The sequence below is a fragment of the Suncus etruscus genome, chromosome 11 (assembly GCF_024139225.1).
Source record: "Suncus etruscus isolate mSunEtr1 chromosome 11, mSunEtr1.pri.cur, whole genome shotgun sequence".
In the NCBI taxonomy this organism is placed as follows: Eukaryota; Metazoa; Chordata; class Mammalia; order Eulipotyphla; family Soricidae; genus Suncus; species Suncus etruscus.
The window spans coordinates 47648759-47666404 of NC_064858.1; the positions used below are offsets into that span (position 1 = coordinate 47648759).

The 17646-nt window shown below is 38.0% G+C and overlaps 1 non-coding gene across 1 annotated transcript; it reads left to right on the plus strand.

Annotated features, from left to right (window-relative positions):
* Positions 1–1571: 1571 nt before the first annotated feature.
* LOC126023702 (U1 spliceosomal RNA) lies at positions 1572–1734 on the plus strand. Its single transcript, XR_007500792.1, has one exon. It is a non-coding gene; the product is annotated as a U1 spliceosomal RNA (small nuclear RNA).
* The last annotated feature ends 15912 nt before the right edge of the window (positions 1735–17646 follow it).

Genomic DNA, 17646 nt, shown 5'->3' on the forward strand with positions numbered 1-17646 from the left:
AGACTCCCTTGCACCTAACATGCAAATCATTTCTAGAGAATTGGGTACAATAACAGATGTGTGTTTTGGTACATGACAGACACTGTGAACTACCTCTCTTCTCTGCTGTGTCCTGGACCTTGAACCACCCCACCCACTTCTTTCTTGAGGACACTTCTTAAGGGGTAAGAAGTCCCTGCCCACAAAGGGCTGAGTCTGACTCCTACTGTGTCCTGGACCTTAAACCACCCTGCCCAGATCATTCCCTGAGGGCACTTTAGAGATGTGTTGTCCCTGCCCACGAAGGGTGAAACCAAGGAACATGGCCTCTTCACATTGCTTTGCAGCTGAGCACGTTCCTAGAAAACAACACGTAGAAAATACCACTGAAAACTTGGCAATGGGGAAGCAATGCAGGCCAGCATCATTCAGAAAGAATAAAGATAGCATCTCTGAGGACCTGGAAAGTGCCAATAACCTATTTAGTCTCTCAAATAAGGAGTTTAGAAAAGAAATATAGAAGATTCTCATAGAAATCCAATAAAGCATAGGCTGAGTTGAACGAATATTAATTAAGAATCTAAAGGATATGAAAATGGAAATCAAAAAATTCCAAACTGAAATAGGACTGAAAAACTCAGTAGAGAAAATGAAAACCTCAATGGAAAGTATCTCCAAAAGAGGAAAAGCAGCTAAGGACAGAATCAGTAAGTAGAAAGATGAGATGCATAACAACTTCATACAACAAGAGATCAGAAAAGAGCCTTAAAGCAAATAATAAAACAAGGATAAAATTCTAAAAAATTATGAACAGGTGAAAATAAAAGTCTTTGTTAAGCTTAACAGAAACAATATAAAAATAACTGGAGTCCCAGAAACCTGAGAATAAAATCCTCAGCAAGAATCAACAGTCAAGGACATCTTTGCAGAGAAACTCCCAGAGATAAAGACTGCATACAACCAAATTCTGTATGCCCAAAGAGTACGAGCTAAAAGAGAACTGAAGAAAAGCACCCCAGTACATAATAGTCACAATGACAAATCTCACAGATAGGTATAGAATACTGAAAGCAGCAATATTAAAAGGGAAATTACATTCAAAGGAGCATCCTTATGATTTACAGCAGACCTGCCAGAAGAAACCTTCAAGGCAAGAAGGCAGTGGTGGGATATAGTGACAAAACTCAATGAAATGAATGCTTCAGCTATATACTGCACCCAGTCAGACACACTTTCAGGTTTGAAGGAAGTATACATAGCTTTATAAATAAACAACAACTAGAAAACTTTACAGACTCAAAATCAGCCTTAAGAAAAACTGAAAGGTCTTCTTTAAAACAAGACAGAACCACAGACACACCAAACTACTACATGAAGATGACACTAAATCCCATGACAATTATCTCTCTCAATGTCAATGAACCAAATGCACCAATTAAAAAACACAGAGTGGCACAATGGATCAAAATGCTGAATTCAACATTCTGTTGCCTACAAGAAACCATCTGAATAGTCAGAACAAACATAGACTTAAAGTCAAAGAATGGAGGACAATCATCCAAACAAACAATTCCCTTAAAAAAACTGGAGTGATACTTACCTGGCAGGGGTGATACCATGATCATGAAGGTGGTTTCCCCAGGGTGAGGCTCACCTGTTGCACTCTGGGTGTGCTGACCCCTGCGATTTCCCCAATGTGGGAAACTCGACTGTGTAATTAGTGGTAGTGGGGGACTATGTGTGCGCTCTCCCCTGAAAAAAAAAAGAAAAAAATCTGGAGTGGCCATAGTAATATCAGATGACACAAACTTTAGACTTAGAAATGTTATAAGGGAAAAGATGGACGTTCATAATAATCAAAGGATATTTACAAAAGAAAGAAATCTCACTCCTAAACATATACAAACCCAATAAGGGACCAGTAAAATATTTAATACAATTGTTGATAAATTTGAAAGGAGACATCAATAGCAACATAATGATAGTGGGAGATCTCAACACTGCCCTGTCACCCCTTGATAGGTCAACCACACTGAAACCCAACAAGAATATACTAGCTCTGATAGGAGAAATGGAAGAAAGTAGACATGTCTCACACACACACACACACACACACACACACACACACTCACACACACAAACATATATGAGACACTCTCATCCCCAGAAAACTGAATACACATTCTTCTATTATGCACATGGGTACTTTGCTGATGCATAAAACATACCTCCATAAAATCAAAAGCACAGAAATTGCACAAACTACATTATTGATCATAAAGCACTGAAATTAGGATAGAATACAAAGGGATACAGAAGAAAAACTTTAACACCTGAAAATTAAACAGCTCACTATTAAACATCCAGTGGGTCAGAGATGAAATGAAACAAAAAAAATCAAAAGATTCCTGGAAAGAAATGCAAATGAAGACACAAATTATCAGAATTTGTGGAACACAGAAAAATTGATACTAACAGAAAAATTTATAGCTTTGCAAACACACTTCTGAAAGAAAGAAGGAGCCTACATAAATAATTTAATGTCACTTATTATAAAATTAGAGAATTATCAACCAAAAAAAAAACAAAAATAGGTAGGAAGAAGGAAATAACAAAGCTTCCAGCAGAAATTAATAAAGTGGAAATCAAAAAACAAAACAAAACAATCCATAAGATCAATGAAAGTGAAAGTTTGTTCTTTGAAAAATTACACAAGATTGAAAAACCACTAGCAAAATTCACAAAGAGAGAAAGAAACCATGACAATAATAATGAGTGAGAAAAGTAGAATGCCTGTCTCAAATACAGACAAGGGGTTGGGAAGGAGGGAGATGGTGACACTGGTGGTGGAAATGTTGCAGTGGTTAAGGGGGGGGTGTTCTCTTTATGACTGAAACATTCTTGTAATCATGGTGCTTAAATAAATATATTATAGTTTTAAAAAAAAAGTCAAAAAAAGGGGCAGAACTAAATAATCAAGCCAATGGCAAAAACAATGTAATTTAAAAAAAAGAGAGAGCTACCAGCAAAAGTTTCTGAGAAGGCATGTTAGAGGAGGTACATTCGGTTTGAAGTCATCTTTTTTTTCTTGAGGAGTCTGGAGTTCTGAAGTCATTGTGGAGTTCTCTTATCCTTACCCTGCAAGTGTTTCCACTGAGGCTTTTTAATTCCATGAGAAAATAAATATGTCCTTTGGTTAATCCATAAAACTTGTATTTCTTCTACTCAGAATCATAATCATAAATCATAAATCACACACACTTCAGAGAGCTGCTACAAACATAATATGAGTGTATTTCGTTGCCCAGGACATAACCAATACACAATATATGGTTTCCTATTACCACTATTTTTCTTACTTTTAATTTTAGTAATTGCTAGGAACTTTAGAAACAGAGATTAGAACACACAACCTCCAAGAGCACTAATGCAAAAGTCTAATTTCGCAAGCTCCAAAAATGTCCATTGCAGACATTTGGATAAGAGCTGTCTCTTTGCATAGCTAATGAAGCAATTTCTTCAGATCTCAGAAATACAGAGCAATAAAAGTCCATTTGGGAGCTAGCTCTCTCTTGTTTTGAAGGCTCTGGCCAGTTTCCTTCTTGGGCAAGGAATCTATCTGTGATACAGAGACTTTCTCTTAGTATGTAGGCCTCTGAATGTTGGGCCAATCTTAGCATTCTAAGAACAACAGTTTTCACAGAAACTTTGCTTCTGCTGAGAAATCAGAGTCAGCTGACTATGGGCAGTTTACCAGCCAGCTGACCATGGGCAGGTGTTCAGTGCAGCACTAGGGCACTCACTAAATGATATGCTGCTAAAATTAGATAGATGGACCTAGTCTACACTACACTTGTAGTGAGTATTCACCATGCTACAGAGTCTTGTGGGTCCTACTTCCTGCAAGTCCAATACAAAGAACTGGATTTCCCTGCAAAGGGAAAACCAACAATCACAAATGTTTCAGAAATCAAGCAGATCTTGGGTTCAGATCCCTGACAGTCACTTAGAGACTGGGTAACTGGGGCAAGCATTTTTCCCTATCTTCACTGTAGCCATCACATCTGTTAAATGAGGGAATTAATGTTTGTTTCATCTTGTGCTTCACTGCAATGGGGATGAAACTGAAGGAAAATCATGTCAAACAAATCATGTCAAAAGGAGAAAGACAAATATCAGAGGATCTCATTCATCTGTGTAATAGAGAGACAGAACAGAAACAAATTATATGGAACAGTTACAAACCCTGGACTTTGGATTATAAAACTGAGTTTATTGGATGAGAATTCAGAGAGTGGGAGAGGGGAGGGAAAGGTTGGGTAGAGGTGACATTGGTACAGTGATGGGGGTCTTGGACACTTATGAAAAAATTACAAAAGAGTTTTAATTAAAAATGTTAAAAAAAAAAACAAGTAACTAACTTGTTTGGGTTTTTATTTTTGGGGGGGGGGCACACCAGAAATGCTAAGAGGTTATTCCTGGCTCAGAAATTATCCTAGCAGACTCGGGGGACTATATGGGATGCCAGGGATCAAACTAAAGCCAGCAATATGCAAAGAAAACACCTTACCCATTGTGTTATTACTGGGCCTCAACAAGTTTCTAAAGCAAAGACTTTTCATATGAAAGTCTTATAGAGACTTGAAGCAACTGTGTGTGTAACAGTGCCTGGCATCAAGCTATCATGCATGTTCCTCTTTCCCATCATAAGGATCACCCTGGCCAGCTCGCTCTGTTCAGGTCACAAATGGTCAAACCCCACTCAGGTCACTGGCACAAAGTGCAGGTCAGAAGGCAGAGGCCCTCTGCCCCGTGCGTCATCGTCCACGTTTTCAGGGCACACTGGCAGGGCCAACACATTCCTCCGGGCTGAAGTCATGAAGCAGAAAAGGACAGAGTTCTGTTTCCTAGAGAATAGATTTGGTCAGCTATGAGTGAAGCTGCCTCCCTGTGACCCACCCACTCCCCAGGAGACCCAACAGGACAAGCCAAGTCTTTTGGCCCTTCCCAGCCTCCATAGTCATATATAAGCCCTGGGAGACCAAGTACTAAGAGGAAGGAGCTACTTCCCCATTCGTTGTCATCTGAACACCGCCCCCTGGGGCATCAGCCTCTGGCCGACTGAACTTGGTCGGTCACAAGACTCACACCTCACGCAGAGAAGTTCTTGCTACATCACCTGGCAGGTGGCAGCTACCACCTGGCAGCTGTTTCCACAGCAGGGGGTGCACAAAGTGCTTCCTGACCTCAAAAGGGAGCTGCCACGGAGACTTCTCCCCTGTCTCCTAACCATAGGTTCACCAAAGGGCATATTAGAAGCACATTCATTTCTCTAAGCTTTCCACCTAAATAAAATAATCAGAAACTGGAATTTTAGGAACCTTTTATCATGGCTCAACACAAATATGTTTTGTTCCAAGGCACAAGAACAGAGAAACCCGGAAGAGAAAACAAGAAGCATGAACTGTGGGGCCCGAGAGATAGCAAGGAGGTAAGGCATTTGCCTTGCATGCAGAAGGTCGGTGGTTCGAATCCCAGCATCCCATATGGTCCCTCGAGCCTGCCAGGGGCGATTTCTGAACGTAGAGCTAGGAGTAACCCCTGAACGCTGCCGAGTGTGATCCAAAAACCAAAAACCAAAATAATAATAATAATAATAATAATAATAATAATAAAGAAGCATAAACTGTGCCTGCTTCTGTGCTGAGCACTTCACTTAAAATGGAGAGTCTCTCCATTTTAAAGATGGAGAAGAGGCTTCAGCGATGGGACAGACATGAAGGCACTTGCCTGCCATGCAGCTAGCTAGCATCACAAACATAGTTTGAATCCTGGCACCACAATGGGCCTCTCTTGAGCACCACCAGGTATGGCCCCTGAACACCACCAGATGTAGTCTCAAAACAAAATATTAAAAATATACATATGGAGAGTGCCTAGAGAGATGGCACAAGGGTTTAGGTGCTTGCCTTGTGTGTGAAAATCCTGGTTCAGTTGCTGGCACCACAGATGGCCCCCCTTAAGCTCAATCAACAAGTACTCCTGAGCACAGAACTAGGAGTAATCCCTGAGCAACTCCAAGTGTGGTACAACCCTCCCAAATGAGGAATCGGGTATTTTTGTATATTCTAGAAATTAATCTCCTATAACTTTATGTATTCTTCTTCTTTCTGATACTTTTTGTTTGTCTGTTTGTTTGTTTGAGGCCAAACCCCATAGCTCAGGGATTACTCCTGGCTATGCGCTCAGAAATCGCTCCTAGCTTGGGGGACCATATGGGACATTGGGGGATCGAACCTCGGTTTGTCCTAGGCTAGTGTACTCAAGGCAGACGCCTTACTGCTTGCTCCACCACCTGCTCCAGCCCGTTTCTGTTATTTTGTGTTTTTTTTTTAATGTGGGGGGTACCATACCCAGCAGTGTTCAATGGTGACTCATGGCTCTGCAATCAGAAATTACTCCTGGCAGTGCTCAAGGGATCATATGGATGACAGAGATCAAATCCAAGTTGACTACTTGCAAGTCAAATGCCCTAATTGCTATACTATCGCTGTGCCTTTAGTTTCTTCTTAACTTTGTTACTGTGCTTGTCCTTGAACAGGTATTCATTTTTATCAATGAAATCAATCTACAAAATTTCCAGTGTATGGTTCACATTTTGAGAGAATTTTTATATATATCTTTATTTAAGCACCATGATTAAAAGCATGTTTGTAGATGGTTTTATATATCTAAATATATTATAAAACGACTCCCTTCACCAGTGCAACATTCCCACCACCAATGCCCTCCATCTCTCTCCTTTTCCATCCCTTGTCTATATTCAAGACAGGCATTCTATTTCTCTCACTCTCTACCATTATCATGGTAGTTGTTAGTGTAGTTATTTCTCTAACTGAAATCACCACACTTTGTGGTAAGTTTCATATCATGGCCCAGTCCTCCAGCCCTCAACTCTATTGTCTCGGGATAATATTACAATAAAGTCTTTTGGGCCCGGAGAGATAGCATGGAGGTAAGGCATTTGCCTTGCATGCAAAAGGACTGTAGTTCAAATCCCCACATTTCATATGGTCCCCCAAGCCTGCCAGGAGCGATTTCTGAGCGTAGAGCCAGAGTAACTCCTGAGCTCTGCTGGGTGTGACCAAAAAAAAAATATATCTTTTATTTTTCTTAAAACCCATAGATGAATGAGACTATTCTGTGTCATCTCTCTCCCTCTGACTTATTTTATTCAGTATGATAGTTCTCATGTCCAATCCATGTATAGGAAAATTTCATGACCTCACTTCTCCTGACAGATGCATAGTATTCCATTGTGTGTATGTACCACAGTTTCTTTAGCCACTCATCTATTGTTGGGCATCTGGGTTGTTTCCAGATTCTGGCTATTATAAATAGAGCTGCAATGAATATAGGTGTTCAGAAGGCCTTTATGTGTTGTGTTTTTGTGTTCTTAGCGTATATCCCTAGGAGTGGTATAGCTGGATCATATGGGAGCTTAATGTCCACTTTTTTGAGGAATCTCCATATTGTTTTTCATAAAGGTGGGACTAGACAACATTCCCACCAGCAGTGAATGAAGAGTTCCTTTCTCTACACATCCCCACCAGCACTGATTGTTCTTTTTTGTGATGTATGCCAGTCTCTGTGGAATGAGATGGTACCTCATTGTTGTTTTGATTTGTATATCCCCAAAGAATATTGATGTGGAGCATTTTTATATGTACCTTTTGGCAATTTGTATTTCTTCTATGAGGAATTGTCTGATCATCTTTTCTCCCCACTTTTTGTGGGGTTATATGTTTTTCTCTTGTAAAGTTCTGGCAGTACCTTGTATATCTTAGATATTAGTCTCTTATCTGATGGGTATTAGGTGTTTCTCCTATCATATGGGTGGACTTTGTATCCTCATTACTATTTCCTTTGAGGTGCAGAAGCTTCTCAGATTAATATAGTACTATCTCTTTGTCTCCACTTCAATTTGTTTGGAAAGTGAAGTTTCCTTCTTGAAGATGCCGTTAGTATGGGGCCAGTGAGGTGGCGCTAGAGGTAAGGTGTCAAGGTGCAAGCGCTAGCCAAGGAAGGACCGTGGTTCGATCCCCCGGCGTCCCATATGGTACCCCCAAGCCAGGGGCGATTTCTCAGCACATAGCCAGGAGTAACCCCTGAGCATTAAACGGGTGTGGCCCCAAAAAACCAAACAAACAAAAAAGAAGACGATGCCTTTTAGTCTCAATTCCTTTAGTCTCAATGCCATGGAGTGTTTTTAGCTATGTGTTCTTTTATATAGCTTATGGTTCCAGTTCTAATATCAAGGTCTTTAATCCATTTGAACTTGACCTTTGTGCATGGTGTTAGATGGAGGTTCAAGTTTGCTGTTTTGCATGTGGCTGACCAGGTGTACCAACAACACTAGTTGAAGAGGCTTTCCTATCTCCATTTTGTATTTCCTGAACCTTTATCAAAGGTTGTATGTCTGAGACATTTTGAGAATCTTAATGTCTTTTTTTCCTTAGCCTATTTTAATATGCAATATGCCAGAATTTCAATATGCAAAAGCCATTAGCAATAATTGTAATAAAATAGTATCATTGAAAGACTAAATTTCCTTTAAAAGATATAATTTATGGAGTCTAGTGAAAACAAACAAAGGAAAACGTTATAGGTCTGAAGCCTGTGCTCTGCATTTGGAACCCCTGGGCTCAGTTCCCGTACTGTATACCGCCGCCCCCTTCAAGCACTGCAGGGTATGGCCTCAAACCAAAACAAGTGCAATAAAAACAAAAATGTAATTTTTATTCTTTCAGATGGAAAACCTAATTTAATCAATTCCCTAGATGTTAAAAAATATCCCTATCATTTTGTCATTCCCAACTGGAAAATGACAGTCCCATGAACAGAAGTCAGGAATTAAGACTGAATTTTAGTTTGAGAGTTCCTGGATTCAAGCCCCAGAATTTGTCCATGGAATACTGTGCCTTTAATGCATAAAATAACACATTCACAGACACAAGGATATGATCCCCACAGCCTCTTTAGAAGACTAACTGTCAGGAAGCAATTACAGTTTGCATTTGCTTCTGACAATCAAGGCACTTTTCTTCTTCTTACATGCATTTCTAACTTAAAGAATATCATCTCTCAATGTGCTTTCTTGGACTATAAATATTATGTCAACTTTTGAAAGGATTCAAGGTTATAAAAGCATAAAACCCACATAAATATGAAAAGAGGCTAGAATAAGGTGAATTAAAATACATCCTAAGAGAGAACAGAAAATTATCTTTTTCTTTCTTTTATTTTTCAGTTTTGTCTTTATTAAATGCAACTTCGCAATTTTTGTAGTAAAATAGAATTTTGTAATTTACTTTAATTAATTTTGTAATGAAATAGAATGTAATAAATTAGAATAAGGCAGAAAACTACATAACTATAAACAAAAGGATGGGAAAGAAATAACTCCAATTCATTATACTTATTAGAATTACTGGTTTCTTTAAAATAATACATGCTGGGGATGGAATGATAGCATAGCACATAGGGCTTTGCCTTGAAAGTGACTAACCTGGGTTTGATCCCAGCATCCCATATGGTCCCCCAAGCCTGCCAGGAGTAACCCCTGAGCACCACTGGGTGTAGACCAAAAACCATAAATATGATAATAATACATGTTGAAGCCAGAGAGATAAGTTCTTGCCAAGCACATGAATGACCCAGGTTTGATCTTAGACACCATATGGTTCCCTACCTTCCATCAGGAGTGATCCCTGAACACAGTCAGGAGTAAGTCTATTGCTGGGTGTAGCCCCAAAATTAAAAGTAAAATAATAATAACAACAAAAACTATTATAATAATAAATAAAAGAGTATTTGCTACATACTGAAATTTACTGAGCTAACTAACAACAATTTTGTTTTTGTTAGAATGAATATTGTCAAAGATACTAATTATTTTACCCTGTTTTATTGGGGGAATCACACCATGAATACTCTGGGGCTACTCCTAGCTCTGTATTCAGGAGTGATTTCAACAGTGACCAGGGGACCATGCAATGTTGCATTTGAGCTCTCAATTTCTGAATGCAAATAAGATGCACAGCCCATTGAGCTATCTTTCCTTTTTTAAATCCCTGAAACTATATAAAAGAACTTATACTAAAGTAAGTGGAGGAGAAATAGGCTCCAAACAGATCAACATGAAGGTACTTAATCTCATAAGCAAAAGATAAATATCTTTTTTTTTCATTTTTTCACTCCCCTTTTTTTTAATAATGTCTTAACTGCAACTAGTTCCATTTTCTAAGGAAGTATATAATAAATAATATTTCAGTGACTTCCTATAATGAATGGATTTTCCTTAAAAAACGTGTATGCTTGATCAACACATGAACTGTACAAGTTTATATTTGACCAGCTCATGTCTTCACACCTGTTCATTCAGGCATTACAACGAAGCACTTGTAAAGCAAATGAATATATCAGTATAGCAATGGATAAAAATAAGCTGAACTATTCTTGTAACATTATCAAAATGTTCTGACCAAAGAGGAGATTATGTTTCATGGGATGAAATAGTCAAATTAGAAGTTTCCTCATGTTTTATGACTGATCTATCTTATTCACTGAGTATAAAATAGCTGACCTCCATTCCAATAAGATGAGTAGCAATCGGATTTAACGCTATTTTCTCAGGGGCTTGGGCACTGATTTCATTGCTTCTGAAGGATAGCTTCTGTATGTACTACACAGAGACCCAATATTTGTACATTACAGAGAAATATTTAGTTCAGTTCAAACTATCTTAGCCCTGTGACATAATCATGCTACTTCAAAGTTGGTCAATTTTCTAGAAATAAAGTTCAGGAAGCAACCCCCACCACAAAGGATTGAGGCAGAATGAGGCTTCTGCTTGGCAGCATCAGAACAGCATTGCAAGGTAAGCAACCACCATAATCCAGGACAAAGATGAAGGAGGGTTCTCTTTGGAGGTGCTCAGAACAGCATCATGAGACTTAAAATGGGAAAATCCCCAGCTTGAGCTCAGTGGAATGAGATCAGCAAGTGGCAAACACTCTGCTCCTCTCTGTGGCTGCACTTTTTTTCCAGTCAAGGAACTAGAAGAACACATAATAAGAGTACCATACATCACAGTGCACAATGGAAAAACTATGCAGAATCCCACCACCCCGAATAACTGAAGACTGAAGAACTAGCCAATACCTGCCACCTACATAAAATCTCTAATTAGGACTTTAGAGACAAAATATTGTGAATGTTCAATGAGCTTAAAGAAATGATGAAAAAAAACAACCCAGAAGACTTATATGTTAGTAGAAATGAGAAAACTTCAAACAGAAATACCAGGGCTGAAATACATGGTATGTGAAATGAAAACCTCACTGAAAAGCCTCACCAGCAGAGTAACAGCCACTGAGGACAGAATCAGTGTTATAGAAGATGAGCTGCATGACACCTTCATACAACAGAAGAAGCTAGAAATATCCTCAAAGAAAGTGAACAGACAACAATAGAACTCTTGGATAAGAGTTCTTAGATAAGATTCTTGGATAAGATATAAGTATCTTGGAAAAGATAACTCTTGAATAGAACTCTTGGATAAACTCTTGAAGAATTAACAGTCAAGTGCATCATTACTGAGAAATTTCCAGAAATAAAGTGCATAAAAATCCCCCCAAAAGCACCCTAAGGCACTTAATTGTTACAATGATAAAAAATACAGATTTTCAAAAAAAAAAAGGGGGAATTATATACAAAAAGGGAAAGTATATAAGAGCAGACTTATCATAAGCAACCCTAAAGTCCCATAGGCAGTACTGGGACATAGTGACAAAAATCAATAAAATGAAAGCTTCGCCATGCACACTTCACCCAGTCACACTTCCATTCAGGTTTAAAGGAGAGATACACAGCTTCAAGGAGAAGTAACAGCTCAAAAATTTTATAGATTCCAAACCTACCTTATATGAAGAGCAATCGAAGCATGCCAAATAAGCACAAGAAACTCCTACAATAAGATGACACTTAAGCACATGACAATAATCTCTTTCAACATCAACGAGTAAATGCACCAACTAAGAAAATAGAGTGGCAAAATGGAGCAAAATGTTGAACCCAACATTTGCTGCCTTAAGAAACACATCTGAACAGTCAAAACAAACATAGACTCAAAGTCAAAGGATGGAGGACAACCATTCAAGCAAACAACTAACTACCTTATAAAGGTTTGGATGGCAATACTAATATCAGACAACACAGACGTTAAACTTAAAAAGGTTATAAGTGATAGGGATGAACATTTCTTAGTAATAAAGGGGTAGGTAAAACAGAAAAAAAATCACACTCCTAAACATATACACAACCAATGAGGGGTTAGTATATATTTAAAACAATTGCTGATAGATTAGAAGAAAAACATTAATAACAACACAATAATTGTGGGAAATTTCAATACCACCCTGTTACTCTTGGTAGGTCAACCAAGCTGAAACTCAACAAGAATATACTGGTTCTGAAATTAATGGTGATTTGGTATATATATATATATATATATATATATATATATATACATATATATATATATATATATATACTTATGTATGTATGTATGTATACATATATGGCATTCCATCCACAAAAAGCTGAATACACATTCATCTCAAATATATATGGGGCATTCCAAGATAGATCACATGCTAAGTCACAAAACATATCTCCATTAAATCAAAAGATTTTTTAAGATTTTTATTTCACCATGAGATACAAGTTAAAAAGCTGTTGATAGTTGAGTTTCGGTCATACAATGTTTCAATGCTCTTCTCTTCACTAGGGTTTATTTCCCAATACGAAGTTCCCCTATTACCCTCCTATAACACTGTTTCTATCCTCAGTGGCTGTTACTCTGCTGGTGAGGCTTTCTAGTGGGTTTTTCATTTCACGTACCATGTATTTCAGCCCTTATATTTCTGTTTGAAGTTTTCTCATTTCTACTCTTGAGTCTTCTGTGAAGACCATTTCATCATTTCTTTAAGTTCATTGAACATTCTTAACATTTGTCTCTAAAGTCCTGATTAGAGATTTTATGTAGGTGGCAGGTGTTGATTAGTATTTCAGAATGAGCATCTTTAGTCACAAGGTGTATGGGAGATCTGCATAGTTTTTTCATTTTGAACTGTGATGTATTATTGTTTTAAGTGTTGTGGTACATCTCTTTGACTGAAGCAAATAAGGGGAATTGCTGTGTTCTTGCTGGTATCACACTGAGCTGAATTCTAACTGGGGATTTTTCCTCAAACTCTGCTCACAATCGACATGCAGCTGTGTTTAGGTTCACGTACCTGTTCTAGAGGTTAATTCAATTTTTTACTACTTGCAGCTGTGCTCTTGCTGGTCTCATACTCAGCTGAACTCTAGCTCTAAATTTAACTTCTTGTCTTATCTGAATATGTCTAGAATGTGAAGATTATGAAAGAGATTCTATTTAATATAGATTAATGAACAAACCAATTATAGATTAAGTTTTCAGGATAATATAAATTCTCTCAAATTAAAGAATAATGAAAGAGACAGAGAATCAGTCCTATTCATTTAGTCCATCTCTATGATCAGATATTGCTTAAAACATTAAAAATAGAACTTTCTTTGAAATTTAATTGTCATTTACTACCTATGACTTCAGTGGGTCATATAACCCTCCAATCTTTCATAGGCTGGCAATACTAATAATAAGTAGAAGAAGGAGAATTTACACACTTCAATTTTTGTGAATATTAAACATATTGAAAGGATTAAGGATAAAATCTAGCTGTAGAATATGGAATGAACCCTGGTGTTCAACAACAGATGAGTGGATAGTTATGTTGTGGTATATATACACAATAAACACTATGCAGCTGTAAGGAAGGATGAAATTATGTAATTTATTACAACTTGAATAGAACTGAATACTATCATGTTTAGTTAAGAGGAAGAAAGACATATATCAGATAAATTCATAAACTCATGTATCTGAAATATACAGAATAATAAAATATTAAAAATCAACGCATCAAGAGATGGCTACCTACATTATCTTGGGACCATTTATCATTGAACTGGTAAGGAGGGAAAAAAAGAAAGTAGGAAAGTAATAAAGGATGGATGCAGGGTAACAGGGGCAAAAGACAGGGCCCCAGAAACACTGGTAGTGAAGATCTGTTAAGTAACTATGAAATATAAAGAAATATGATTAATATATTATATTATTAGAAATATATTATATAGGTATATAATACATTATATAAATTAATATATATAAAATATATATGAACCATAAAATCAGTAAACTGGAAGTATGAGATCCATGCTGGCCTAAAAATCATATCTCCATAAAATCAAGAGGATAAAAATCATGCAGACTACCTTCGCTGATCACAAGGCACTGAAATTAGACATGAACTACAAAAGGACACAGAGGAAAACTTTTAACACCTGGAAATTAAACAGCTTACTACTGAACAACCCACTGTTCAGAGACTGGGCAAAGGATACTGGGCAATATAGTCTAGGTCTGATATCAATTTCCTTAACTAATAGGTCATACAGGCACATACTGTTACATTAATCATTATTAGGTGAAGGAATGTTGACACTTTGGTGGGGTTAATGCACTAGCCCTGTTAGTATAAAACAATACTAATTAATACTATACTGTTGACAGTGCTTCAAGAAGAAACAATTGGTTTAAAAATTAATTATTAGGTGAAAAGTTTCTCCCACTCAGTGGGTGGCTCTTGTATCCTGGGCACTATTTCCTTTGAGGTGCAGAAGCTTCTCAGCTTAATCTCTGCTTTCACTTGCTTGGAGAGTGCAGTTTCCTCCTTGAAGATACCTGTAATGTCCTGGAGTGTTTTGCCTATGTGCTGTTCTATATATCTTATAGTTTTGGGGCTAATATCGAGGTCTTTAATCCATTTGGATTTTACCTTCGTACATGATGTTAGCTGGGGGTCTAAGTTCAATTTTTTGCAAGTGGCTATCCAATTGTGCCAACACCACTTGTTGAAGAGGCTTTCCCTGCTCCATTTAGGATTTCCTGCTCCTTTATCAAAAATTAGGTGATTGTATGTCTGGGGAACATTTTCTGAGTATTCAAGCCTATTCCACTGATCTGAGGGCCTGTCCTTATTCCAATACCATGCTGTTTTGATAACTATTGCTTTGTAGTACAGTTTAAAGTTGGGGAAAGTAATTCCTCCCATATTCTTTTTCCCAATAATTGCTTTAGCTATTCGAGGGTGTTTATTGTTCCAAATGAATTTCAAAAGTGCCTGATCCACTTCTTTGAAGAATGTCATGGGTATCTTTAGAGGGATAGCATTAAATCTGTATAATGCCTTGGGGAGTATTGCCATTTTGATGATGTTAATCTTGCCAATCCATGAGCAGGGTATGCGTTTCCATTTTCGTGTGTCCTCTCTTATTTCTTGGAGCAGAGTTTTATAGTTTTCTTTGTATAGGTCCTTCACATTTTAAGTCAAGTTGATTCCAAGATATTTGAGTTTGTGTGGCACTATTGTGAATGGGGTTGTTTTCTTAATGTCCAGTTCTTCCTTATTACTATTGGTGTATAGAAAGGCCATTGATTTTTGTGTGTTAATTTTGTAGCCTGCCACCTTGCTATATGAGTCTATTGTTTCTAGAAGCTTTTTGGTAGAGTTTTTAGGGTTTTCTAAGTAGAGTATCATGTCATCTGCAAACAGTGAGAGCTTGACTTTTTCCTTTCCTATCTGGATTCCCTTGATATAAGGGGCTAATCTCCAAAATATACAAGGCACTGACAGAAATTTACAAGAAAAATACATCTAATCCCATCAAAAAATGGGGAGAAGAAATGAACAGACACTTTGACAAAGAAGAAATACAAATGGCCAAAAGACACATGAAAAAGTGCTCCACATCACTAATCATCAGGGAGATGCAAATCAAAACAACGATGAGATACCACCTCACACCACAGAGAATGGCACACATCACAAAGAATGAGAATAAACAGTGTTGGCGGGGATGTGGAGAGAAAGGAACTCTTATCCACTGCTGGTGGGAATGCCGTCTAGTTCAACCTTTATGGAAAGCGATATGGAGATTCCTCCAAAAACTTGAAATCGAGCTCCCATATGATCCAGCTATACCACTCCTAGGAACACAAAAATACAATACAAAATCCCCTTCCTTACACCTATATTCATTGCAGCACTATTTACCATAGCAAGACTCTGGAAACAACCAAGATGCCCTTCAACAGACGAATGGCTAAAGAAACTGTGGTACATATACACAATGGAATATTATGCAGCTGTCAGGAGAGATGAAGTCATGAAATTTTCCTATACATGGATGTACACAGAATCTATTATGCTGAGTGAAATAAGTCAGAGAGAGAGAGAAAAACGCAGAATGGTCTCACTCATTTATGGGTTTTAAGAAAAATGAAAAACATTCTTGCAATAATAATTTTCAGACACAAAAGAGAAAAGAGCTGGAAGTTCCAGCTCACCTCAGGAAGCTCACCACAAAGAGTGATGAGTTTAGTTAGAGAAATAACTACATTTTGAACTGTCCTAATAATGAGAATGTATGAGGGAAATGGAGAGCCTGTTTAGAGTACAGGCGGGGGTCAGGTGGGGAGGAGGGAGACTTGGGACATTGGTGATGGGAATGTTGCACTGGTGATGGGTGGTGTTCTTTACATGACTGAAACCCAAACACAACCATGTATGTAATCAAGGTGTTTAAATAAAAAAATAAAAAATATATTATATAATTAGTCTTATTATTGCTATATTTCTGGCTGGGTACTTATCTCCATTCCCTGGAGTATCATAATGGTCTCCTGTGTTAGACTGTTCTACTAACACCAAACCTTCTCTCCCCCCCCCACACACACACATAGCATAAAAAATCCAGATCTGCTCACATCACTCACCATCTTCCACCTGCCATCTTTGTGTCGTTCTGTGATACTCTCTACTTCAGCATCCAGTCAGAGTCCCCCAGTTTCTTTTTTTTTTTTCCCCCAGTTTCTTTATCATACTCTACATCCCTTTGATCTCACCTGCACTCACCACCCTCACCGCTGGCTTCTAGCACTTGTGATGGGACCCTCCCATGCAGAGTAGGGGTGCTCTGCTCTAGAGCACACATATTAATGAGACAGTCAACAAAACAGATCAACTCAGGAATGTGCAAGAAGATGGGCAAATTAAACTTTAGGTCTGTAAACAGTGAGCAGTGAGTTTGATTATCAGATAAATAGCATCAAGCATCTTTAACACTTCCCTAACAGGGGACATGCTATTCCCCAGAGAAATGCACTCTGGCCTTGATCTTCACGCTCACTCCACTCTGAATGCCTATTACAAAGGAATTAGTTGTTGCTGTTGTTATTTCTGCTGCTGCTGCTGCTGTTGCTGTTGTTGTTTTTAATTTTTGGAAGGATGACATGTCATGATACTCAGGGTTACTCCTGGCTCTGCACTCAGGTATCATTCTTAGCAGTGATTGGGGGAAACATGAAATGCCAGGGATCAAACCGGGATCCATTGTGTGCAAGGCTAATAGCTTCTCAACTATACTATTGTTCCAGCCCCTACAGAAGAATTCTTATAT